The sequence below is a fragment of the Lissotriton helveticus genome, chromosome 7 (genome assembly GCF_964261635.1).
Source record: "Lissotriton helveticus chromosome 7, aLisHel1.1, whole genome shotgun sequence".
In the NCBI taxonomy this organism is placed as follows: domain Eukaryota; kingdom Metazoa; phylum Chordata; class Amphibia; order Caudata; family Salamandridae; genus Lissotriton; species Lissotriton helveticus.
Genome location: NC_136068.1, coordinates 1,467,368,115 through 1,467,395,632, shown reverse-complemented (window position 1 = coordinate 1,467,395,632; position 27,518 = coordinate 1,467,368,115). Strand labels below are relative to the sequence as shown.

Here is a 27,518-nt window from a genome sequence, read left to right as displayed (position 1 = left end):
TTATGGTTATATACCCTACTCTATTCAATGTTAATCATAGTTAGGACAACATTGTCCATGGTATGTCCTCATTTAACCCCTGTGATGAGCTTGAGAGGCGGTAAATCCATTGTTGTTCCATTTTAATTACTGTCAGCCACCCACTGTGTTCAGAAGTTTCTCTATCACCGTCCAGGTGAAGCCATTTTTATTATTACCTGCTGTGTGGAAATGGTGCCTCGTTTTCTTAATGTTTTTTCCGCATCAGAATGTGCTGCAAAGGTCATTAATTTGTACCTTTATCTTCTGAGTCGTCATGCCAATGTACTTTAACCATTAGAGATAATGGGGTAACCCAAAAATCGTCACCAGACCTGGGTACAATGTGGGAATGAAAAGAATGGTCTGTGACTCATTCAAAGCAAAATTGATCCAAATGTGTATAATCTGTGTGGTGTATAAACTACAACACTGTTATTTAATCCCATGTAGAAGCCACTACGCTTATGCAATCAAAAATATATTATAAATGCATGCAATGAATTAAGAAAACAAAAAAAATGAAGCGCTACAGATGCAAATTTCATCTGCAATACATTTATGTTAAATGTTAGACTCAAATGACAATTTTATACATTTAATAATAGGTTGCATAAAGGGAGAAGGAAAGGGAAATTAGGATGTGCTTGTGTGAGGCAGGTGAAAGTGAGGATCACAGGTTTGAAAAAAAAACAATTCAAATAATTCTAACAATAGACTGGTAAAGAACACCAGTGTCGAGAGACAGGTCCATTATAGAACATGTTTTCACAATAATGCATTCGACTCAACCATGCATCAATGCATCTTCAAATTGTAGGACAGGGTGACAGGTACAGGCCTCATGTGGGCAGCGAGCGCCGACGTTTCGACTCGGCTAACGCAAGAAGGGTGTTTTAGGACCTCTGCTGTGAGTCTTCTTCAGGACGGGGTAAAGCAACCTGGGGGTAGAGAGTGTTGATTACTAGGGCGCTACAGTACTCATTGTAGTAAAGGTAAGGGCGTAGTAGAAACGCTGACCTAATCCTGGTGCCATGCCGGCATCACAGGTATGTCGAAGATCCAAGATGGGCCGATGACCTCTGTCACACGACCATACTCTGGTAGTAGGGGTAGAGGCTTGAGTCGCCAATTGAACATGGCTTGAATGTGGCTTCCTTACCCCTAGGCGTGGTAATAACCAATTACCTCAATGATATGGGCCCCAAGGTTGGCCCTTATTCAAGTTTGATTAAATCACAATTCCTAAGGAAACAAGCACATAAGCAGATATTAGGGATCCCTTATTTTACAATAAGTATACATAGCAATGAGTGTGTGATACCAATCCAGAGTTAGTAGATTGATTGGACTAGTTTGTGTCAACCCCAAACCTCCCACTGGTAGGGCATCACTAATTCATTTTACAATAAGTTCGAAATTCCAAGAAAAACAACCATATGAGCAGGGGACCCTTATGTTACATCGACCGCACCTAAGGTGTCTTAAAACAATTAGGAATTGCAAGGTTAACCATAAAACCAATGAAACTGGCTGAAAACTTTGGGGAGGAATTCTATTTGTGCCCCACCGTGAATTGTATTCTAAAGGGAGAAGGAGCTTTGGTTTACCTTCGGTAAAGAAATGTCCGTGCACCTCGCAGTGATGATTCAGTCAGATGCCGAGCAGAGAATGAACTGGCAGTAAGCGGCCGGTTTAAACCACTCCGAAAGTGGGGAACAAGGCGTGCACGTTACACTCACGCAATCTGGCGTACGTCTGATCAAGGCCCCGATGGAACACTGAGAACGGAAAGCGGTGCGCTCCTTGGGTGTCCGATTCGGCGGGCGGCTGTGAAATAGGCTGGCGCTCACGCTGAGTGCCTGTTGTAGCCTTACAAGGATACATGTAACCTGCCGAGTATAAGGAAAACTTATAAAATAGTTAAATAACTTTTATAAATGAAACTCCATATCCAGTTGAAAGGACAGGTTAGTTTTATTTGCCTCATCCACGAACAGCCTAACAGCAACTGCCAGAACAGAATAATCACATCCAAAGCATTCTCAGAATGGTGTGGTAGGAGAGATCCACATTCTATAAAGAATCAAGTAGGAAAGAGTAAAGCAATACATTACACATCTTCCTCTTATACAATAAATAAAATGAAGAAAATAAGAGAGAAGGTAGGTATGATAAACATACAGAAAACAGTATACATATTTAAAAGTGAAAACAGATATGTTCAAACATAATCTTTCATGTAAGCAGGTGCCCTTCGTAGTCTCTGACTTCTCATGCGAGGAGAAGTGACGTTGTTGAAACGGGACAAAGGGAGTCTGAAAGAAGGAGAAGATCCACACACAGCGTCAGAACCATCTTGAGAAACATTTCCTTTTTTAACCACAACAACTCTACTTTTATTCCAGATCCGACCATCTTGTGTCTTAATGGCATTATCAAACACCTTGATAACAGGCCTGACATTGGTATACTTAGACCATGAGTTTCTCCCAACAGGTGCCTTTATCTTTACAAAATCACCAACATTGATTTTTTGAAAGCGAACACATTTCCTTTTATCAAAATAGGCCTTTCTACAAGCTTGTTTCTCTAACTCCCTCTCCCTCCATCCACCAACATGATTATCAACAAATCCTTTGTTTAAATTCATCCAACCAGGACACAACAATGTGTTGGGTGCCCTTCCTTTGAATAACTCAAAGGGGGATTTGCCAGTGGTAGAGTGAGGGGAGCTCCGGTAGGCCTCAATTCTTTCTCTAAGGGCTTCCTTCCAATTTAAACCATTGACTCTGGCTAGTTGGATACATTCCTTTAATGTTTTATTTACTCTCTCTACTGCCCCATTGGTTTCTGGGTGATACAAAGAGGACAGCTTGTGGGAGATGCCACATTTAGTGAGATAGGCATAAAACTGTGCAGAACAAAACTGAGGGCCATTGTCAGACAGAACACTGTTAGGAAAGCTTTCTCTCATAAATATCTCAGATAAAAACTTAATAACCGACTCTGAAGTTATCTCACTGACAGCACACACTTCAATCCAACGGGAATATAGATCAACTAGAACTATTAGATAAGGAGTGTCAGAAACGCCCGAGAGAGGACCCACGATGTCAATAGCCAATTCATCCCAAGGATGTTTGGGCAAGGCTCTACACACCATAGGCATCTGTCTAGTTTTCAGAATTTTGTCACTTGCACAACATTCCACACAATCTCTTACCATCCGTTCCGTTTCCAAATCCATGCCAGGCCACCAAAACTGAGAGCGTAACATTTCTTTAGTTTTAACTATACCCTGATGTCCAGAGTGCGCATGTATCAACAATTTTTTCCTTAAAGAATTAGGAGGAATTAGCCTCAAACCTCGTGTAAGAAGATCATCGGACAAAGATAATTCATGTGAAACCAATGACCATGGTTTCTCTAAACGCCTATTTTCCCTCATCAAAGATATGACCTTACATAGCTCCTCATCCTTTTGTAATTCTTCCTTCCACTCATCTTTCCCCACTACGCCTTCAGTGACCTCACAAACATCAAGAAAATCATCCTCATCTATGTCCAGCTCATCATTGCACAGATCATTTCCTTTGACTAGTCTTGAAAAACAATCAGCTGCCTTATTTGTTACCCCAGGCAAATATTGTACCTCAAAGTCAAACTCCTGTAAGGATATTATCCATCTTCTGATTCTTGACGAAATGGAATCTAGCCCTTTCTTACAAAAGACTTCTTTCAAAGGCTTATGGTCAGATTTTACAATGAATTTCGTGCCCCAAACTAAGTTCTTAAATTTTTTAAGCGCCCAGAAAATGGCTAACGACTCTTTTTCAATTACCGAGTAATTGAGCTCTGGACCACGAAGACATCTTGATGCACAGGCAATAAGGGAGTCATGACCATCTTTGTTTTGTACCAGAACAGCTCCCAGACCCTTATCACTAGCATCTGTATATACGTACGTAGGCAGACCAGGAACAAATGCTTGAAGACACGGTGCATTTTTTAACTCATTTTTTTTTTTTTGATTCATTTATTTTTAGTTTTTCCTCCTTTAACTCATCAACACATTTTGTCATGTGCTCAACCTGTTTCGCTATCACAAGAACTTCTTCTAGTGGTGGCTCGTCTTTTAACCAAAGTTCTTTCCGAATACTGTCATGAGCACACTTCAACACAAATTGATCTCTTATTCTCTCATCCAACGTCTGTCCAAATTTGCAAGATGAAGCCAATTTTCTTAGAGCCGAAACGTATTCTTCAACTGATTCATCTTTCTTTTGACCTCTTAAGCCAAAGTGATACCTTTCCATTATCGTGCTAAGTCTAGGAAGATAGTGCCGATCTAATTGTTCAATAGCTACTTCGTATTCGTTTAAATTTCTTTGTTCCGCTGCAGTGAGATCAGGTAAATGTTCCAATACGTCTTGACCTTCTCCTCCAAGACAATGTAAAAGCAAGGAATGCTTTCTTTCTGCACTTAAATTCGTGCCACATACCCTTGCATAATTTGCAAAGATTTTTTTCCATTTCTGCCATTTTACGTTTGGCTCACCAGGACTTGTTAGAAAGAACGCAGGTTGAGTTACATTCTGCATTTTCTCTTATTTTCCAAATGAAAATAAAAATAAAACTTCTTTTTTTTTTTTTTTTTTTTTTTTAGTCCAAAAAAAATGTACAGTGTTTGCTGTTAGTAAGAATTCACAATTGACCTTTTCTTTATCCAAAAGGAGAGATTCTTTATTAGGCTTCTGAGCACTTTACAATGCTCTCTTGTTGAAATGGAGTGTTCCTTTTCCCTTTGGAACAAGTAGATTCTTTATTAGCCCTCTGAGTACTTTATAATGCTCTCTTGTTGAAATGGAGTGTTCCTTTTTCCTTTGGAACAGGTAGGCGTCACAAAGCCTTGGTTAGTCAAAGTTCTTTCTTTGTTTTCAGTGCGTTTCAATTTCGTCTCAAAGCGAGGCTGAGTACTTTTTCAGAATGAGGCTAAGCTTTTGTAAATACCGCATCACTGAAACGCAGGCACAGCGTCATTGGAACGCAAACACAGCGTCACTGAAACGCACATCCATTTCGTATGCGTAGTGTGCGACAGTGCATAGCGAGCGCGAGGGAAATACGCTGCTGCCAAACTCGAACACCCGAAATATGTTCTTTTTCCGCCTTTTAATTTAAGTCCCTTTCTTTTTATCCACCTCCCGCTTGCTCCTCATCGAGTCTGTTTCCAACGGTGATCTCGTTATTCGGCCGCTGGGAAGACTACGCTTCCGTGATTTAATGTTCAGCCGCTGGAGAGGTGTCAGAGACGGCTGCTCGTTGAGGCGAAGAGGTAAGATCGTCGCCAGTATAAAATAGTTAAATAACTTTTATAAATGAAACTCCATACCCAGTTGAAAGGACAGGTTAGTTTTATTTGCCTCATCCACGAACAGCCTAACAGCAACTGCCAGAACAGAATAATCACATCCAAAGCATTCTCAGAATGGTGTGGTAGGAGAGATCCACATTCTATAAAGAATCAAGTAGGAAAGAGTAAAGCAATACATTACAAAACTCGCATCTGAATAGCCAAAGCATCCAAAGTGCAAACAATAGTGGAGGCACCTCGGAAATACCATATGGACAAAAACTGTCAGTGTGCAATATACAATGTTGTAAAGAAGGCGATTAGAGTAAACCAATAAAAAACTAATAAAAGGAGTACATGGCTTGGGAATAAGGGAATATGGTCAAAACAATTGCAATGCCGATGGTCCAAGATGGTGCATACATCATAACATACATTTTGTAGAGAAAGGAAGAGATGTCATAGAAATCACATAAATAGTGACAATTTATACAGTGCTGTTATAAAGTGACAATTTATACAGTGCTGTTTATAAAATCTACCTATTTACATTCTAGGTTATGTGTGTAGGACTGTCTACATACAAACTGAAAGTCAAAGTATCTAGGCACACACTGGCATTTAGCTGATGTGGAGGGTAGCTTCTTGTCGGGCTATCTCTTCATATTCGTTCAACCCCCTGAGTATTGTGTCAAATGTTTGAATCCATTTACATACATGGTAGTTGAGGATATGTGAGAAACTACCCCCTCTAGGATTATTGTGGACTCTGTCTATGACCCACCATTTTAGACTCTCCGCAGCGTGTCCAAATGTGGCGAAATCTTCCACTAATGGGGCACCTTGTACTCCACAGTGTATTCTACTGCAGTGTTGTTAGATGCAACATTTTATTTTCTGTGTGGTCTGGCCAATGTATAAAAATTCACAGGGGAACTGAATGGCATATATCACCCTAGATGAATTATAATTAGTGTGTTCTTTCATGGTATAGGTGTAATCGTTATGTTGGAAATCCTTGATTTTCTTGGTCAAGGGGCAGGCTTTACAGTTCCTACATTTAAAGTTACCCTCAATGGGGAGATGTTCCATAGTGGAAGTTGAACATTGGGCGTTTTAGATGGAAGTAAGGATTTGACTAAAACATTTCTAAGGCTTTTGCCTTTGCAGAATGCATGCATAGGAGGCTCCTGTACGTCTAGGTCGTCAGCAACCAAGAGCCAATATTTATTAATCATTTTGCAGATGTCGTTACTTTTAGTGCAAAAGTAGTGACACAGATCACTCTCTCTGGTGTAGAGGAATATCTGTTCTTGGGTTCAAGAAGGTGCTCCCTATGGTTATACCATGCTCTTTTACGAGCTTTTTTGAGTAGCCTGATGGGGTAGCCCCCGTCCCTGAGCCGGTTAAGCAGGTCTGCAGATTCGAAAAAATAGTCCTCGCTCTTGGTACAATTGTGTCTGATACTCAGGAACTGCCCGTAGGGCAGATTGTCCCTGAGGCTGAGAGGGTTGTAGCTTGAGTATCTCAACAGAGTATTGCGTTCACTAGCCTTCCTATACAGTGTGGTGTGAAGTTTGCCGTCCTCTGTTCTAACCGTAATGTCCAGAAAGTGTATTTCATCTGTGTTGTGTTCTAGGGAGAATTGTATGTCCGTTGATCTGCTGTTGAGCCAAGAGTGAAATGTTTTCAGTTGAGTCTCTGTGCCTCTCCAGATCATAAGCACGTCATCTATGTATCTGTGCCACAGTTTGATGTTATCCCTGTACAGATTGGTGGGGCTAAGCACAAAGGTTTTTTCGTATGAATCCATATAGATGATAGCTAGATTTGGAGCTAAGCTCGCCCCCATGGCTACACCTTTCATCTGGAAATATTGGTTGCCCTGGAATACAACATTTTTTGGGGTCATTATTATTTCCAAAAGTGTGAGGTTAAATTCCGTAGGATCTTGAGTGGTCCTTTTGTGTAAGGTAGTACTGATGACATCAAGGGCTGCCTTCTGGGGGATACTTGTATATAACAAGGCTATGTCCATGGTGACAAGAATTTCTTCATTGGGGTCAAATGGAACTTCATCCACCAAATGTATTGTTTCCATAGTGCCCCTGAGGTAAGTGGTGGTGTTGGTGGCAATCAGTTTCAGAAAATAGTCAATGTATTTACACAATAGTTCTAGCAGCGAACCACAACCTGAAATGATAGGTCTTCCAGGCGGGTTTTGCATGCGTTTGTGAATTTTTGGTAGTGTATATATGGTGCGCATACGGGGTTGTTTGTTGTTCAAATAAACATGTTTGTGTTTACTTAAATATCCCTCATCTAAGCCTTTACTAGTGGTGTTCTTTATAAGATTGGCAATTTTGTTGCTGAGGTCCGATTGGAGTTTAGTGTCATTCTCACTGATGCCAAGTTGGTTAAGGATCTCATCTTTGTAGTCCGAGGTGTTCTGGACAACTATGGCTCCCCCCTTGTCTGCGGGTTTAATGATGATGTCACAATTGTTTTTCAGTGAATTCAGGGCTGCTCGTTCACTTTTAGAAATGTTAAATTTGAAATATTCCCTTTGATTGAGAGAATGCAATTATGTCCCTCGTGTCTACCTGCTCAAAAGCCAAGATTTTATGAGACATCATCTGTGATGGAGGATAAAAATGTGCAAGATGCAGGATTATACTGAATCTAATCGTTCAGTTGTTTCCCTTTCAAGGTGCCAACATGTTTCGGTTCGCGCTCTGAGCCGACGTGGGTCTGGAGCCTTCTTCAGGGCTAGTTAAGTGTCACTGCTTGTGAGAAGTGCACAAATGTTATGCACTAAAGTAAGGCCTAATGCGCTCCCCTGTCTTCACTGTGTCATAGAGTAGGTTTTACAGGTAAAGGAACAGAAACAAAACAGGGTCATCAAACCTAAGCAAGTATTTAAGGCAGGTTGATTCCACCATGCTTCGTCCCTTTCTATATACTGGACCGTGTTGTCTTGGTTCTACCAACTATTCTAGGTGGTGTGTTCCAGTGCACATACATCCCTTTCAAAAGTACATTAAACTTGTGATTTATCATGCAATATTGCGATTCTCTGTAGGTAGTGATTTAATAAAAAGATCATGATAATCTTGGTGCATGTTATTAATTCTTCCTGCTATATTATTGTGTGTGGGCTACACTAGGTCCAGTTATTAGCACTAGGGGTTGTGGTACTGGATACTATTTTTACCTAAAACCAGTGCAAATCTGTTTTTTCCCCAATACGAATATCCTGTGCGTACCTATATTTATTACTGGGCAACAAGCGGAAGCTGAAGTGGCCTCCTGAAGAGAGCCCTGCCACCTATTTTGATACAAATTAAGCACTGTCCACAACTATTTTTCATGATATACTTTTTAGGCCACGCCCCTATAGAAACCCCCCACCCTCACCCCACACATATTTTTTTCATCCCACTTAAACCACTAGTATTGGCTAATGCCAGAAGGAAAAGGAGCACAAAAATCAGGGCTTTAAGTGGGATGAAAAAACGTGGGGGTCTCTCAAAGGGGTATGGTCGATGTAATTAAGGGTGTGGCTTAAAAACTAAAACTAAAAAATCTGTGCTTACACAGTGTGCCGCAGGACTGGTAATTTGCTGCTCCTGTGATTGCATCCAGATACATAATACAAGTAAAAATACACCTACAACAAGCCAGGACTATTGGCGTTTTCAATGGCTGTTAGCTGCATAACATAAATAAGCAACAACTCTGACTTTGTTGTAATTAATTTTTTTTAAAAATACTTCAATTATAAAATGACAAGTCTGTGAAAGTACCGTAACGAGTCTCTTTGAAGTTACATCAAAGACAGTGAAGTGTGGTCCTGCTGCAGAGTTAATATTTGATGTCACCCTGATGGTGAGGGCAGAAACGGATAGAGACCCGTCTCAGCACCCGCTTTATCGAACTGTTGGTGTCGAGCACCGGCAGGACCCGGCCCACTTAGAACCCTGACTACAATATAAGCAGTTTAAAAGTTGCAAGGAAAACCGTTCTACTGTAGCTTGTGGGAAAACCGAGTCAAGTATCACTGGCGAGGCTATTCTGTCCTTTTGTAGAGCCGTAGTGTAGATGTAAGAAAACTCCACGAATTACGGGTAGGCCAATAATCAGGGTCTAGGCAAGACTTCGCTCGCGTAATAAACACTTTGCGCACCCCTCTTTTCGTGCTGTAAGAGATTCTGGTCCCTGTCTTTGAATCAGCTCGAGTTGCTCTGGTCGCCAGCTGTAGGGGCTGCAGCAGCAGCTCGCTGCCCAGGAGCTATGTTTGGACGGCTGCTGCTGGGATTGTCTTTGTGAATGACACATGCTGCCGGGGCAGGGAGGGGGAGCACATGGAGGCGACAGAGGTGGCAGAGAGAGAGACACTGACAGAGTGGAGGGGAGAGAAAGAGTAAAGAGGCAGACTCCGGGAAGGAGGGGCGGACACGTGGAAGAGGAAAGGATAGAGAGGGGGTGCAGAGATGGTAGAGAGAGGAGGCGGTAAAAGTGAGTCAGAAAACAAAGAGACACATAATCCCGTCTGAAGGGGGACTGGGGGGGGGGGGGTGGAGAGAACGAGAGAGAGAGAGAGTGGAACGGTACAGATAAGAAAGGATTGGGGCAGGTAAAGGCGAAATCACGGGAGTAGAGTGAGTGAAGACAGTAAGAGATAAACAATAGACGCAGGTAGCGGGTAGGAGGAACCTGTGGGAGAGGGACGCGGAAGATACATAGAGAGGCCGAGTGGTCGCCTGACAGAGAGAGGAAGGGAAGAGGAGCCAGGAGAGATAGAGCACGTAAAAATAGGAAGGGTATCACAGAAGGGAAAGCCGCAGGGGTGTCAGAGGAGCAAAGAGACGTGTTGAAAGTTTGGAAACTTCTTGGCTGAGTGCTACAGTTGGGCTGAGAGCTGCTTTCCTTCAAATGCACACTCAGCAGCCTCGCTGAAAAGACCCCACATCAGCAGGACGCACAGTGAGGGACACATACACCGGCGCGCTCCCACTCAAGCCTCCCAGGCATCCCCACCTCACACACTGCCTCTGGTACACAGAGCCCTACAGGCGGAGATCAACATGCTGCCCCTGTAAGCCTAACCGCGGAGGGTTCCATCGCCTCGACAGCCACCTTCTTAGCACAAGGTAAGAGCATGCTCCCTGTTTAACCCCTTCCATTCAGGTTTCCCTTCTTTTTATAGACAACCTAAGAAATGTACCCGTCCCCGCAGGGATGTAAACAGAGGGGCACGGGGGTGGAGTGATTCACACAGCTTGGCTAGTGTGGGAGCCAGGATTCTCTTTCTGTCCGATCAAGGAGAAGATCGCAAATGCGTCTCAAATGTAAATGTGCAAACGTGCACATTTATTTTCTGTGCAATATTCGCAACTTTTGGAACCAGTTTTGCCTCCTCAAACGCGTTGTCTAGCGATCGAAGTCATTTTATTGATCTTTGAAAGATTAAAAGTTATGTCCATTCTTCCAGAAGGATGTGCAGTTCCGGTGCACCGACACAGAGAAACCAGGCTGAGGAAATGCATTTAAGTATCAGATGCAAATAAAATGGGATACGCGCAGGGCGGTTCATTAATGGGAAGGCATCATCCGCCGGATTCGTAAAGTCGAATAACACGGCGTCCCTGCTTCACCCACTAACACTACGTATGATCTTGGTCCTTTTAATGTACATGCAAAAGTAAAGCACTCTTTATGAGACTACATTCGACAGGAATAAATCAGTGGTGTGCAGAACGCAAGGCAACGTCTTTCTGCTGCATAACAAATAAGTACACCTGCAAAGCACGCGCTCCTTAAATATCTCGAGTTAGGCACTGCTGACATCTTTGTGTACCTTGCAGGTCATAGGCTCGAATTATGATCGGGCTGTCTCGCCCTTTCATTCTTCTGAAGTTAATAGTAAAATATATTTTAAGTGGTCAATAATCACATTATTTGCAGTGTTGTGAGTGTCATTAAATCTCTATACGGGAATCGAAGTAACATTTTACCGTTTGGTGGGTCGATGAGCCGTATCCTAATTTACAGTATTGACAGTTTTCATAATACATTGTCCTGTGATGCTAACATTTGTATAGGATTCCCCTACCACCGGCAGAGTCCTGTAACGCTCCTCAAGGATATCAAAAGTTTATAACTGGGGCATAGCGGCTGCAGTATCGCCCGACCTGTGCTATTCCCATGGTATTCTGGTAAAATGCATACGTTGCACAGTTTGTCTAATATCTAATACAGACGAAGTCTGCAGAAAAGGTTAGAACCCAAAACTCTTTCAGTTGAAGTTCTAACTTTCGCAGATGAGACACAAACCCGTGCAGCTGTGGTGGGAATCTGTGGATCTTAATCAGAGAAAGTGTAGAAATAAATCAACGTGTCTGTGCAGGTTCATGCTGAGTGAAAGAAGTGGTGGGCTCTTCTGCGTGAACCACTCGAGTTTTTGAGAGGGGTTTTGCTCCCCTTTAAATACCGAGTTTGGTGGAAGTTTGAGGTTGCCTCTGATACAGGAATATAAATTGCACATCCCTGGTTTTTTGTCTGCTCGCTTTGTAGTAGGAAAACCTAACGCCAATCGTTCTAACAAACGCTGTAAATACTGATCCCGTGTTACTCTGGAACACGGAAAACGCACGGAATTAACGCATTATCCCATATTCTGATGCACGAGAATTGTAATGGCGCGGTAAATGCGCAGGCGTTAAATACGCAGCCCTCGGCATCACGCACCGTAACACGGTGTCACCAAACGCAGAATCGGCCCCTTGAAAAGATGCGCAGAATCAGCACCACCCAGACGAGAAGACTGAAAAGATGGAGTCATGATATATGTTGGTCCTATCAGTGCTATTTTAATTCATTATTCATTTATGCAGCTGGCGCCTCATTCGCATTTGTCTATCGACACTCATATAAAAGCGGTCATTTCGTGACGGTTTGGGACAGAGCCAGTGTTCAAGTCATATTAAATATTGTAAATATAATGTTATACAAGTTTGCAATCCTCTGTGCCAAGAGCTATGTAAAGTGTTGGCTCTGTGTCCTTATTATACAACACTACAAATGGTGTTTATTATGTAATCAGCATACAGTGCCCTAACTGCAGTTGGTGCGCGTGCTGCAAAAATGAATCAATGCATTAGCGCGGGTTTTGCGCGAACAATAGGCGAGTCATCTTTCGACCTGCGGAGCTATGTGGGAACCCTTCTTCCTAAAGGTATTGCAAATAAACAGCTGCATATGGCTCTGAAACCAGATTTCTTCCAATAATTGTATGAAGGAGGCAGGAGAACTTCAAAGGCTTCTTTGCTTTTTTAAGTCAAGCCATGACAGTACGCGTGATGCAGTGATAGCACAGTACGTACTCTCAGTAAATGTAATGTCATGTAAATTGATACTTGTATAGCGCACTACTCCCCAGCAGGGGTCTCAAGGCGCTTGTACGAATACCGCTGTGGAACCCATCCTGGCTTTCCCTGTGAGGTGTCCACTCCTGGGCACCCCCAAGGTGGAGGCCAGGCACCCTTAGCGTTGTGGCGGCCGTTGTGGAGATTAAGCAAGCTGTTGCCCAGAGTTGCAGAGTGGGACTCCATGATTGGAATAGGCACCGAGGCGAGAATTATCAGGTCCGTGGAATTTTTGAGCCCAAGACCCGAGGCTGGGAATTGAACCCTGGTCCCGGGCCAGACCTCTGCATCAGGGTCTGCCGCTCTAACCATTGAGCCACACTTCTCCTCAGTATATACACACATCTATCTAGAGCATTTCTGAATTCGGGAACAACTTTTCTTTCTCAGCTCTAAGAAACCCATAGGCTCTCTGGAGGCTACAAGAAATAAACATGTCCTGACATACCCCTGACCTAACCTATCCTAATGTAACCTTACATTCCGTCGCCTTCTGTACCTAAAGCTAGAAACCCTTACCTTACCTACTCTAACTGTACCTACCCTGCATTACCCAACCTAACCTAGACTGATAGCCACACCTAACTCCACATAATCTTAACTGAAAGCAGTAAATACAACCCAAAGCTAACCTCCCAGAACCCGAAGCAAACCTCCCAGAACTCGAAGCAAACCTCCCAGAACCCTCACAGAACCTCCTAAAACCCAAAGCGAATCTGTGGTGATGATGGCTGTTCTGAAAACATTGCTCATAAACTAAAACATGTTAAAAGTAGCTCCTTGAAGTCAAAAGTACTTTACAATTCTTATCCCATTATAATATATCAGGAACATTTATGGAAACCTTTCAGGAATATTAAAAGACTGATCAGACAGTGTAAATACATCGTCCAAGAATTCGTGAGTTTTTTGAGGGCCATAACAGTTGTCTGGTTGCCTGTGCATGAAGTATGACCTGGGACCCTCTACAGAAAGACACCACTGGATACCTCAGCAATGCCTAAAATCCAATAGTTTGTGCTTGACAGCTTGCTTCTGGGGTATGCCAGCTCTTGCTCATACCGGTGTAGTCAGTGATAAACAAATATAGGAAGTACATGTGTTGGAAGGGGAAGTAAAACAAATCAGAACAATTCATGTTGGTGAGGCTTCAACATACCTTGGGTGTGGCAGACTGCTCCATGTTTTATGACTGCGGTCATGGAGCATATGAAAGGGGACTACGACATCTTTAATGCTGTATTATACCAAATTTACTCTCTCATTACTCTCTCTGTCTCTATGTTTCACTCACTCACACACAGTTGCTCACTCATTAACTCACTTGTTACTTTGCTTACTCACTTAATCACTTGTAGTTGAGCAATGCCACTAAATGGATTAACTCTAATGTAAATTTCTCCTACAACAAAGATGTACAGGTGTTTTGGTTTAGTCATGAAGTCACTGGGTTTATTAACGAGGTGTAACTATGTTACTGCTAGCACTTTCTCATGTCAACACTGGTACATGTGGTACATGACATCAACATTAATTTGCACTACAGTACTAGACCTACTCCTACCGATTGCATCCGCTCCACCCTCACATTTAGGGGTCGATTCCGATTCGGGAAGGAAATCGTTGTACCCGACACAGACCCGTTATTTTTTCCGACCGAATCGTGCACACTCCTTCCAAATGTGCAGGTACGATGCGCAGCCGCGGCCCGTGAAGGGTGTTTCGGTGGGGCAGAGAGGCGGGGTGGGGGAGGAGCAGGGTGGGGGGTGCAAAAAACCGGAGTATGGATAATTGAAGGTAAATAAACAATTTAATTAATAAAACAAATTTCGTAGCGCGCCCTGCATCGCAAAATGTGATGCAGGGTGCGCTACAAAATTCGTTCTATTTATTAAATTGTTTACTTACCTTCAATTATCCATACTCCGGTTTTTAGCACCCCCCATCCTGCCCCTCCCCCGCCCCGCCTCTCCGCCCCACTGAAACTCCCTCCACGGGCCGTGACTGACGATGCGAAGTGTAAAAGTTCCTAACAATTCGGTTGGGTAATAAACTCTAAGTACGATTTGGTAAGAAAGGAGCCTGTCATGTCAGACTCGTACGTGGAAGCATCGAGATAGCCCAGTGACAACCCGAGGCAACAGACACGACAGACTCGTCCGCGAACGATGCCACTTAGTCCAGTATTAAAACAGCACATTAGACACATACGCTGCACCGTCTCGTGCCCGTTTTTGGTGTTCTGGTGCGATTCGGAGCATCAATACACCTCGTCCGAATGCTGAGACTTGCGGGATGCGGAGCCCTGTACGACGCGTTTTCAATATGCATCGTACTTGCGTATCCGGAAATGTGTTGGTTGGAGTCTCCGTACGACGCAGACTCCGTGTTTCCTGAGCCTGTTAGGTAGTGACATAGAGCACAATTCGGACCCGACGATTCGGTCGGAATTTGACTGGAATTCGCATCGTACTTGCACGTTAGGAGAAAAAAGCTCCGGATACGATTCGGTTGTCTGGTAAACCTCCGAATAGAATTAGGAAGGAATTTTTGCGTGAATCGGAATCGACCCCTTAGTGTTTCCACTTTTATTTGATGTTACTATTGTATCTGCAGAATACTTTACTAGAACATTCTACACATTCTAATTTGATATTAGGGTGGAAAGTTGTAATTCCCCCAGAACTTCAGAGTAGAAGAGTACCTCGCCTAGTACAAGTGGTAGCAGGATATTAGAATATCATATACTGGTTACTCCTGTGAAAGACATTAAAACAATCTAAAACTTCACCAATAACAATAACTTTTTGCACATTCAAGCGTCTTAGCGCTTTTGATGGCATATCCCACGAATGTGAGCCGCCAAGTAATGCAGTAGAAGAATGGCACCCAGCATGTTCGAATTCATTGAAGTCGGTTTGCACCAACACCCACCTCCTGCCAAGCTTGCACTAATATTCTCAATGGCCATTGTAATCAGGTCCTCCTTGAGAACCGCATGGTGGAGGTATCCTTTTCAAGCAATAAACTTGGTTTGGAAGTAAAAACAAAGTAGACAAGAACATTTGGTGTAGGAAGGAAACTGACCTTTGAAAGAAGTTGTACTGAGTGACGGAATTGGGCGTCAGTCTCAAAAGGTGCATTAAGCGAATCAATTAGACTTCCCGTAGCTGGCCATCGAGCTCTCCTATTAAGTTACCAGAAGGAAAAATATAAAGACAGTTGTCAACACCCAGTGATCACTCACTAGTGCCTCCATTGCACACTTGCCAAACTAGGAAATGTCACTGTGTAAGAAAAATAGAGGTTCTTGCTTTGTTATTTTCCGTTTAATGTTACCATGGTCTTGTACTCTGAGGGAGAGCCCCCCTACATATTTAAAAAACATCTCCTGCCCCACCTACTCTCCAGTACCAGCTCCTCTTATTTCAGCCGCGCGTGCTCCTCCTCTCCTAGACCCCTAATCCCAACTCACTTAATTACCTCCCTTGCCAGCAACAGCTGCGCTCCTGTAAGGCTGCTGTTGACATCTGTAAAGTCTACACAGCAACGCTTGTTTATGGCTAAATTGCGCAATACACTGGTGCTGCTCTCAATTAAAATCATTTTCTAGAGGAATCTGCACTTGAATTTTTGTAACCCGAAAAGAAACACACACACTCGTTTAGGAAAGTGGGAGGCACCACTTGAAATGAGGGATTCCTTTGGGGTGAAATCAGCAGATAACAACACTTGGGAGTAATTTACTCCAAAATATTTTAATGAGGCATAATTGACTGACCGTACCGTTTTGTGGCACTATTTTTAATTTTGCCTACTCAGTGGTTTCAATTCATTGGTAGTGGTAGGTATCTTGGTAGGCCTTAGTTAACATTTAACATACGGCGTGGTGGTTTGAAATTAGAGGGAAGCAAGTGCTGCTTGGGTCCTACCGCATAAATCTAATACGTTGTAGGAAAATAAACTAATCATTGATGTTCGAAAAATGAAATTATTTGACAAAAGGGAAAACTGGATAAAATAGAAGAAAACTAGCATGTATTTCTGTAACATCTCAGCATCATATCTGATTGTAGCCAACATATCTATCCCTTGAAGAATGCCTTATCCGATATTTTCATCCATTTTGAAAATTATAAAAATCAGTACACATCCATTCAGAAATGCCCAATCCAGCCTGAAATTGCTGGCCGCATCAGCTCTCCATGAAGTAACAGGAAACCGAGGTGTGTTTGAACCTCATTGTGCCACACCAGAAAGTTCGGTTTGAGTCTTAATATCTCTCCTCCAACATACTCAACTTTGCATTAGATCCTGAGCCCCCCAAACAGAAAATGTAATGAAAATGCTTAAATTCACTTTCACAAATTGACGAATGGAATTTTAACTCCAGGAGGCTCAATTGACCCAAGGCTACCCGTTCCATAATGCATTAGGTTTTTACATTTTGGCCGAGGTGTAGAGCTTTTTCTACCTGTGAGATGATGTTATCGGGTAACCCTTTTGTCACTGCTTGGAACATCCTTGCTCTGGATGTAAGAATGCTCCCAGACTACCCTCCATTTTATTTGCAAGAGACAGTACCTCTGCATAAAAAGAAAACCACACAATCTCGCTCCTTCTCTGGAAATGCCCCTGCTATCTGGAATACCCTCCCAAAAAACCTGCGCTGTAACCCCTCCTATGCCAACTTCAAAAAAGACCTCAAAACCCACCTCCTTAACTACTATTGGGGATCCTAACCTGTGCCGACCCCTGATCTCTTTTCACCAGACCATACTTGCTGCAGTAATATTTGTCCCTTTTCCTGTACAACACTTTACCTATATTAACTGTATTGTATTGCTTCAGCTCCGGTTTTATTCCTTCCTGATTTGTAATTATGTTGTTTTTTACTTTGATATTATACTTTTTTACCATGTTTGCCTTATACTACCATGATCATGTAAAGCGCTCTGATACCTCTGGGTCTAGCTAGCACTATATAAAACTTTTAAAATAAAATAAAATAAAATAAAATAAAGCAGACAGCCTCCCAACAGGCTAACACTTCCCAAAGGCCTCCATTTCTTGGGTCCTGACAGTAACACAGTACTTGACCAGACCAGGCACTAATCTTCTCTGTGAGTGATTAGACTCCAACCCTACATGCACATACATATATGTAAACATATGTACAAACATATATATATATATATACACACACATATATATATACATATACAATGCATACACACACAAACATAGACATATATCTATTTTATTATTAAGCAAACGTGCACTAAAAGGTATCTTGGCACTAGGAATTTAAGAGACACGTAAGGGGAAGTAACACAGAAGTCTCACTAGCAACACCGTTTGCCATTTGAGACCACTTAAACTGGAACGTGCATAATAAATTAAAACAATTTTATTCAACATAAAAACTTTTTTTCTAAAACATATACGGTTGTTGCATGGTAGGTATGTCTCACCAGTGGTAACCCTGGGGGTTTGGTCCACTGATTATAGTTCTGGACACTATGTATGAAGGTGGTGGGTGATATATACAGGAGTAACAATAAAGTGCTTGAGGTGATTTGCTTCTCAGCATCTCCTCTGACTAATGCAAGTGCAGGAAAACTGCTAGAATAGTAATAGGGGAGATAGTGATCTACATCCCCGTAGCTTTTGGATCTCCCCTTCCTAGGTAATGTGCCACATTTTAAATGTTCCAGTCTGCACCATGCATGGATTTAACTCCCAGTATTCAGCTGCTATAGAATACCACCTACAACCTTCCAACGACCCTTGAGCACACAGAATGCTGGTGGTGTGGAATGAAATTAACGAAAATCCTAGGAGTTGTGACAATGGCTGCATCAAATGCCCTATAAACAGAAAGAGGACAACAGGCTATTTGGACATAGAAGAGACTTGATCTCCGCCCTCCTTGTCTTACAGAAGTTCCAAGCCAAAGCAAACTCTCCTGGTGTCAATATAGTTAAATAACCCTCGGACAGGTTCTAGTTCTGTCTGCCCTGTAGTGATCAGCAGACACAACAAGTAATTATGAAGAGTACAAGCAGTTTTCAGCCCACTAGTGCTGCCTTCAGCGCCAGCTCATGCACCCTGGGCTCCCATCCGACTGCTAGTACAGATAAACGTGCTCTAAGGTTGCCTAGTACTTGGTTAGATGGTTAGCTCATTGAGTAATAAGGGCTATTAGAAGGACTGTACACATATTTTCTGATCTTGCAGTTACCAAAGTTTTGTAAATATTAGACACTCTACAATCTGCATGGCTCGAATTTCCCAACACACCCATTTATTTTAAAGCTGTTGATGTTCGTGTCTCAACTGTCAACAATGGGGATGGGCTTAGAAGTAAAGGTCATCACTGACTGGCTAGTCAAGGACTTGATGATTCAATTCCCTGGGGCCTGTGGCTGTGGTGAGTGATTCAAGAGATATAAAATTAGGAAGACAAATCAGATCATCCCAGAGTGAGGCGAAGGAAGAACACAGGAACAAGACACAACAGGGTAGGATAGGCGAGCTGGGTGGACCCCTGCAACGCTAATCCCAAAGACCACAACCAGGTACAGGGTGAACATGCGTATCCTTTGGAGAAGGATCTGGACGCGTTGTCCCCATTCTAGAGTGCACAAGTGCTCCAAGGGAACACCCTCATTGTTCTAGATACTGACACCAGGCTTCAGTGCTTCCTGTTAAATGTAATACCATCCCATGGATGGCTTGTTATATTTCCATTGAAGTATGCTGAAATATATGTTGATTTGTGTCATCTTAAATTAGAGAATGCGTTCTATTCCCTCTTCAGCCCACTTCTATCATGCTTTGTATGTGTTTTATTCCTGGAGGTTTTTGCTATGTTATGCTACTTTCTGCCATGCATCTCATCTCTACGACATGATATGTTTTGCTGCTTAATGTCAGGTTGTGTTTTGCCATGATTCCTCGTGCTATATTATTTTTTATGTCAAACTATGCCCTATTTTATGTCATTTTATGTCCTTATGTTATTTTACGTAATTGTGCAGTTGAATTATAGTCTGTTTTGTTTTGCATTTACCAAGAGAGTACTAAAAACTGCTTAAAGTATCTAAGCGCAGAACGTAAAAAGACAGATTAAAGCGTAACAGTGTAACAAAATGTGAATAATAGCTAGGGATTTTTGTTTTCTGAAAAATATGTGTAATGCCTTTATAGCTGAAGAGAAGGAGTTTGTGATTGAATTGAATTTCATATAGATTAGAGATGTTGGTGCTTGGGTGGTAAAGAGCCATTCTCTTGGCCTAGATAATCAACACTTTATTAGTAGGTCTTTTTGATGAGCTCCAATTGATGATTGGATGATGTTGAAGGTGATACTGACAGTCAGTTCTTAAGATACAGTGGGATCTTGAGTGTAGACTTGTTTGCATTAACATCATAGCATGGAAAGATGTAGGGGAGTTTAATGACACCGATTTATATTGTGCATGCAAATTTGGGTATTTAGGAATCCAGAAATATTAATAATGATAATGGGGGAGTGGGTTACAAAACAATATCTTAGTCAGGTTTATGGGCGTCGACTGCCCTAAGTTAACCAGATTCATGCAGTACAGTTGTTGCTTTTTTTACTGGCATTGTATAAATGAATGTGAAGACCTCTAAGGGTTATATGACTTTTGTCAATGTAAACACATTTTACACTCATACACACACACACACACACACACACACACACACACACACACACACACACACACATATATGAGAGAAAATATGTACACATATTTACTTACCTATGTTATAATAAACGTGTGCAGATTCATACAAGATGTATATTTATGGCATCAGGATAAATAATTCTGAATATGCATCAATAATATATATATACATATTAAGATATATTTCAGCATTTATCAGTGATTATAAAAACTCTAACTCACAAAGCAGTTCAATAAACAAATGAATCGATCGATTAGAATTAGAAATAGGAAGAAAGAGTAGAAAAGAGAAAGTAGACAAAAGTGCAATAGAGAGGGATAATAACGTAGTTTAAAAAGGATTTTTTATCATTTTGAAAAAATCTTGACAATCAGAATTGAGAATTCGTAGCCAAATATTAAGCGATGTTTGCATGATGTTACGCAACATTTTGGTACAAGTTTGTCAAGAACTAAACCAAGAACTATTTCGATAGATGTGTTTGGGATCAGGAAGAATTGCGTTTATTGCTTTGAAATAAGATTGGCTGCATTTCAGAAAGTGTTTAGTGCCAACCACTGAATCAACAGAACTCCACCCGGGTTCTGTCGGCTACACAGTCTTTCAAGCTGATGGACCATGTGTCGTCTAAACAATATCAATAGAAGATTCCTAAATTATTCTCTACACGCCCCAACTGCATTTAACTATACAAGCACCGTACATTTCTACCAAGAGGTGCACGGAGGGTCAATTGAAGCAATCCGTGTAAGCATGGGGTTACTGCCCCCACACATGGACAACGGACTCTGTTTTCCAGTGCGTGTAGGAGCAGGTGAAACATCAACATTGTGGCTATGTGTCCCAGGCCTGATTTTCCAAAAGACACTAGGGTCCAATGCTGAGTGGGGTCAGCTTCTAGAGGACATGTTGTGCCCCACTGGAGGGTCAGGCCTCCTGAGAGATAATATATGCGTGTCCCCTTGGTACCTGAAGCACAGGCTTTCCTGATACCTCTAGGAAGCATCACCACCAGAGGGGTTTCAAAACCGGGGGCACAGAGGCTGCAAGACAGGGAGCAAGTCTAAGTGATGGAGACGTAAATCTGGAGCTGAATTATCCATCAGATGCAGTTAGAGAATTGTAATAGACCAGACTATAATGTACAAAAGTACAATACATTAGATGCGCATGTACCACAAGATACTTAAGAATATTGGTCAGGGTGAATCTTTTGCCACAGTTCATAATAGGATATGGGTGCCTATGCTGCTCTACACAGAGGAATTATGAAAATAGCATAAAATATAGTTTATGATCTATGTAAGCCTCCATAAGAAATAATTATTATGTGTCTCTTTTGTAGAAAAACACACTGGGTCTGGTAAAGCTTTTGTTTTTTAAAAGAGTTCCTCTCTGCTGAGTCCCTCTCTGCTGACTCCTCCAAAGTTAAAGAGTATTATGGATACACATACACTCTCAACAATAGATTGTAGGAGACATGCCATTGCCACCCTGCGTGTTTACAATACTTCAATGGTGTTATTAAACAGGGGCAGTTCCTCCACTAAGGCTTTTCTGCACTGCGAAAAAGAAAAAAACCAATTATAATAACGCAATGTTATTATAATTATATTTTTCCGTGCTGATGCAGTTTTGTGGGGTTGGGCTGACTGGGCAGAGTAGAGGGGAGAAGTGGTGGCACTCTCTAAATGTGCATGACTGTTTGGCCAGCTGTCCTGAGCCGGCCAAACAGTTATGCACACTTTGCATGTTCTCCACCAGCTGTATTGTACAGCCTGAGTGGAGAACATGTCTAGACTCCTAGTTCCTGTCTGAGTGCTGAACCATTATGCTCAGACCGATCACACCGCTGCATAGCAGCATTGTGATTGGCTTAGGGGAGCCTGAGCACTTTCTGCTTCCTGTTCACAGAGAAGGAAGAGGACAGAGGAGAGGCAGTAGCCGGCAGGTAAGTGCTTTTTTTTAAAACTCTCCCTACTCCCCACCCCACTACTGCTGCCTGGGAGCAGCCACCACTGCTATTACAGTTATTTGCAATATCTTTCTGTTAACTCGTTTTAAACTCCTTACACCTTACCTTTCAATAACTATATTGAATTTCAATTCTGTTCCTCGTAACTTTTAAAATTCTCGACACTCTGCATGTCTTGCTGAAAACAATTGTACTCACCATTTTCCTAATTTTGTTAAGTGATAGAGTAACCACACCCCTGATCAGGAATGTTATTGAGACATTGTATAGCAGAAGACAAATTGACTCAGCCTTTCTCCTGGAGTAATGAAAGTCTCAAGAGTGTAAGGTTAAGTACACACCAGCATGGTGTGTACATTTATCAGTAGCATTCTTCTTCTTCTTTCTCTTCTTCTTTTTCTTCTTCTTATTATCATTGTTATTATTAGTAGTAGTAGTAGTAGTAGTAGTAGCAGTAGAAGTATCATTATTAATATTACTACTATTAATGCTACTACTAATAACAATAATACTACTACTAAAAATAGTTTTATTTCTTCAAAATAAATAACCACTTACTATAGTTTTTCGTTTTCTGTAGTGTAGGTGAAAGGTATTGCGGTTACTATATTTGTAGCTAACCACTTGATAGACCCTGGTAGAAAAAAGAGCTGGCAAGTATATTTTCAGATTTAAACTTTTGACATATATATCTGAAAACCAACCTGATAGAGGCAATAAAGGTACCTAAACTAGAAAATGAAAATAATTTCTCCTATGGTTTTTATGCATGTCAAAAAAGGTAAGCAAGTTGTAACCCACCACTACTTTCTAAGGCACTTTCTGATTCATGTTTCTATAGAGGAGATAAAACAATGGGTAAAAAAACAAATATATTCAAAAGCTGCTGTAACTAACATTGACATAAACTAATAACTTGTTTAAAAATGATGTCAATTTGTCATAACCAGAGTATATGGTTTAGCTAAATCGATTCACTCGTTCCAGTATCCCGCTCATGTGAAAGACAGTAAAACACGTTAAATTTGACAAATGTCAATACATTGTAAATATTTTTTATATCATCCTAACATCTATTTAATGATTCAACTTTTTCCTTCCAGTAATAGCGTACATATCAGTGACATATAAGTAAATTAAGTTCCAAGAGGAGAGTAATCCCTAAACCAATTTAGGCATGCCAAATGATAGATTCTATTACAAAGAGCTATGCATGCACGTTAGTCCGTTTCATCAATTAATTTAATCTAAAATCAATTTAATCAAAACTAAAAATATATATGCTCCTTAAAACCTTCTTCAACACTAATGTAATTTTTTTAAATTTCCTCCCCAAAATTTTACAACTAATTTTACCTATTAATCTAATAATGGTGATCATTGGCAATACAATGATCACAACAGTTCCTTTCTCTTTTTATGTTCCCTTTATTAAAAAATATGTTTTTAATGTTCTTTTCAACTGAGTATGAAGGGAGTAAATGATCTGGTGTGTTTCACTAAGTACACTCTAGTAAAAACAATTATCAGCATACAACGTCCTACACAAATAGTGCATGTAGGTACTGAACTCATGAAAAATGTTGTTCTTGCACTATCGAATTAGAGAATATGACTCTTTACTACGCGAGTCATCACATCGCGTGCCTTTATAACGCGGTTGTTACAATGACCACGTTGTTACAACGCAGTACCATTACAACGCAAGTCATTACAACGACTTGCTCTAGATGGCGCACTGGATTTAGGAATATTATGATTAGGGCTCCCGGTTTTATGGTATTTTTATTTTTTTTTGCATTTCCATCTGTATTTATCCATATTTATGTTTAGGCGATCTTATTGGTATTTAGCCATATTTATTTTGTATTTTGAGAATAGATGGAGTCTCAAAATGGTATATTTCTACATTTATTTAACTCTTACACATGCCCTCATACGTGGATACCTGTCACATTTTAGCAAATAAAGAAACCACATTTAACATAAAACTACACCCACAGGTACATATTAGGAGTATACTTTAAATATGTGTCAACATATATCTGTATTTAAGGAAATCGCATCCTATTTTCCTAACTCCTTGTGCTGTGTATCTGTTCAGGTTTTGCTTGGAAATAATGAATGACAGCATTGAGAGTCTCTCACAAGAAGCACAATTTTCAGTATTTCTCTGCATTTAAAAATAAATACAGTCAGAAAACACATTGTTTTCTGTCTGTATTTATCTGTAAAAAATCAGTAAAAATGGAAAACTAGGAGCCTGAAGTATGATTTACTATTCCTACTCGAGGTGTATGCAACAGTAGGGAAGGTGTTGGAATAGTAAATCATACTATTCCATAGTCTAGAGTGCCATCTAGTGCAAGTCATTGTAACCACTTGCGTTGTAATGGCACTGCGTTGTAACAACACAGTCATTGTAACAACCTCGTTGTGAAGGTATTGCGGTATAATGTCCCCATTGTAAAGGTTATTTCCCGAATTAGAGGAATGAAAACATCACTACTTTTTGTCTCAAGTGGGCCAGAGACTTATTTCATTCATACTTTTTGAAGAATTTACATTCTATAACCTATCTTTTGCTGCAATGTTATAGCCCCTTGTGCATGATTTGTAAAAAAATAACAGTAAGTGCCATGGCCCAAGGTATTTCACAGGAGACCAAAGCAGCTTCCACTGCCCACTGCTGCTACCGAAGGCCAGTGGTATTATTATTTAAACGTTAGTGCGTCTTTAACATTATTTAGATGTACTTTGAACAAAAAGAGCCAGGCAATGTTGCTATGTGGTTGACTTTCAGAAATAAGTGCCAGTGCAGAGAAATAAGTGCTGGTGTTGAGTAATAAGCGCCGGTGCCAAGCACTGGCGAACATCAGCACAAATTAAGCACAGAACGCACTCTGCCTGTTAGTAAAACATTGCGTTTTCACAAAACAGTCTAGCTTTCTATGGTCAGTAAACCAATTAATATGAATTCACTCTCCTCCTCAACATGGGTATGGGGAAACAATCCCCTGCAAACCAATTGGAGTTGTAAGAAAAAAGGTTTCTCGATAGAGAAATTATATATGTTGTCATGGGAAAAAAAGGTAAACAAAAAGTTAGCAAGTGCAAATGTACATTTTCTACATGAGCATGTGTTTTAATATAGCCTTATAGCCCGCCGTAGAGGGCTATACCGGCTATTAAAGGCCCTCTCCAGCGTTAAAGGCCCCGAGCCGAAGGCGAGGGCCTTTAACAAGGGAGAGGAACTTTAATAGCCGGTATAGCCCAACTACGAAGGGCTATAAGGCTATTAGAACATTCTGCCCTCTAGTGGCAGAATGTTCTAATAGCCTTATAGCCCTTCGTACAAAAAAGAACAAAGCCTTATGGGAGTGTGAGGGGATTGGAATCCCCTCAGGGTCCTTGAAGCCTTTGTTCACAGCCAGAGCTGTGAACAAAGAAACATTGGAATGTTGGAGCTCCAGGCTTATACCAGCCATTATAAGCCCGGAGCTACTCCATTGTTTTCAATGGAGCTCCCAACATTCCAATGTTCTAATATAGCCTTATAGCCCTCCATAGAGGGCTACACCGGCTATTAAAGTCCCTCTCCAGCGCTAAAGGCCCCGAGCCGAAGGCGAGGGCCTATAACAAGGGAGAGGGACTTTAATAGCCGGTGTAGCCCAGCTACGAAGGGCTATAAGGCTATTAGAACATTCTGCCACTAGAGGGCAGAATGTTCCAACAAAAAAGAACAAAGCCTTGTAGGAGCGGGATTGGAATCCCCTCAGGGTCCTTGAAGCCTTTGTTCACAGCCAGAGCTGTGAACAAAGAATCATTGGAATGTTGGAGCTCCAGGCTTAAAGGTAAAGGTAGTATACTTGTAAAGCGCACAGCTGCCCCAGCAACGGGGCGTCCCGGCGCTGTATAACTCTGGGGAACCCGTCCTGGCTTTCCCTGTGGGATGGTCCCTTGCTGGGAGTCCCCAAGGTGGAGCCAGGCATCCCCGGAATTGGTGGGGCCGTTGTGGAGATTAGGCAAGCTAATGCCCAGAGTTGCCGAGTGGAACCCCTGATTAGAGTAAGCACCGAAGCGAGAATTATCGAGTCCACTGACCAAGGTCCACAACCCTGCCGCGTCGGGAATTGAACCCTGGTCCCAGGCTGACTTCTGCTCTCAGGCCTGCCGCCTCTAACCAGTGAGCCACACTACTCCACTTATACCAGCCATTATAAGCCCGGAGCACTCCATTGTTTTCAATGGAGCTCCCAACATTCCAATGTTCTAATGTTCATTATGGAACAAATTTCCTCAATCAGGAACAACTTTCACACTTCAACAGATCCTTTTCCAGAAATTTTAATGTATTGCACATGATATATTGTGAGTCAGAAACAATGCATCCACTATATCGTCAACTACTATATAGTCAAGATAAGTTAATGGAATTAAGTATTGTAAAATAATAATTACCTATATATACTTTCCTTCAAAATATAGTGATATGCGATATATGGGTAGGTGGTGTAAATAAAGTTAACCCCTTCCCTACGGCGCAAATTTTGCAGCGGTGCGGGGATTTGATTGGGGGTGTAACCAATTGCATGCTCAGGACGACCCCTGGCCATCCTACGTCATGCTGGGCATGTGCGCAGGACGGCCGGGGGCCATCTGAACTCCGCCCACTAATTAATTCTCCAGCGCAGGTGCGAAATTCGCGCCGCGCTGGGGAATCGGCGGCATTTGGACGGCCCCCGGCCATCCGAGGCACACACCCACGCCGGAGGCCATCCTGAGCACGCAAGTGGTTAATGTAAGTCCATATTGTTGACTTAAATATAGTAACATATAATTGGTTTCCTCTCAGTTCGGAGTAGTCCTCCATTCCTGCCCATGTTTATAGGATTTCTATCATCATTGATTCAGGCACCCTTTAATTGCTGTTTCTTTTCAAGCCCAGCTCATCGAATGACAACCACTTGGGTCCAGTTCTCCACTTCTCAAAAGAACTTGACCTGACAGTGCTCCTCGAATC

The 27,518-nt window shown here is 41.7% G+C and overlaps 1 protein-coding gene across 2 annotated transcripts in view; it reads left to right on the top strand.

The window, feature by feature from the left end:
• The window catches only part of LOC144770373 (serine/threonine-protein kinase SBK1-like), a 198,969-nt gene that overhangs the window by 64,492 nt on the left and 106,959 nt on the right, over nucleotides 1–27,518 (top strand). Inside the window, exon 1 of one of the 2 annotated variants that reach the window (XM_078654843.1) lies at nucleotides 10,164–10,527. The exons of the other annotated variant lie outside the window; for it this stretch is intronic. The gene's annotated coding sequence lies outside the window, so the exon portion shown is untranslated. Of the gene's footprint in view, nucleotides 1–10,163; nucleotides 10,528–27,518 lie in introns of those variants that run through there. 2 annotated transcript variants of the gene reach the window in all.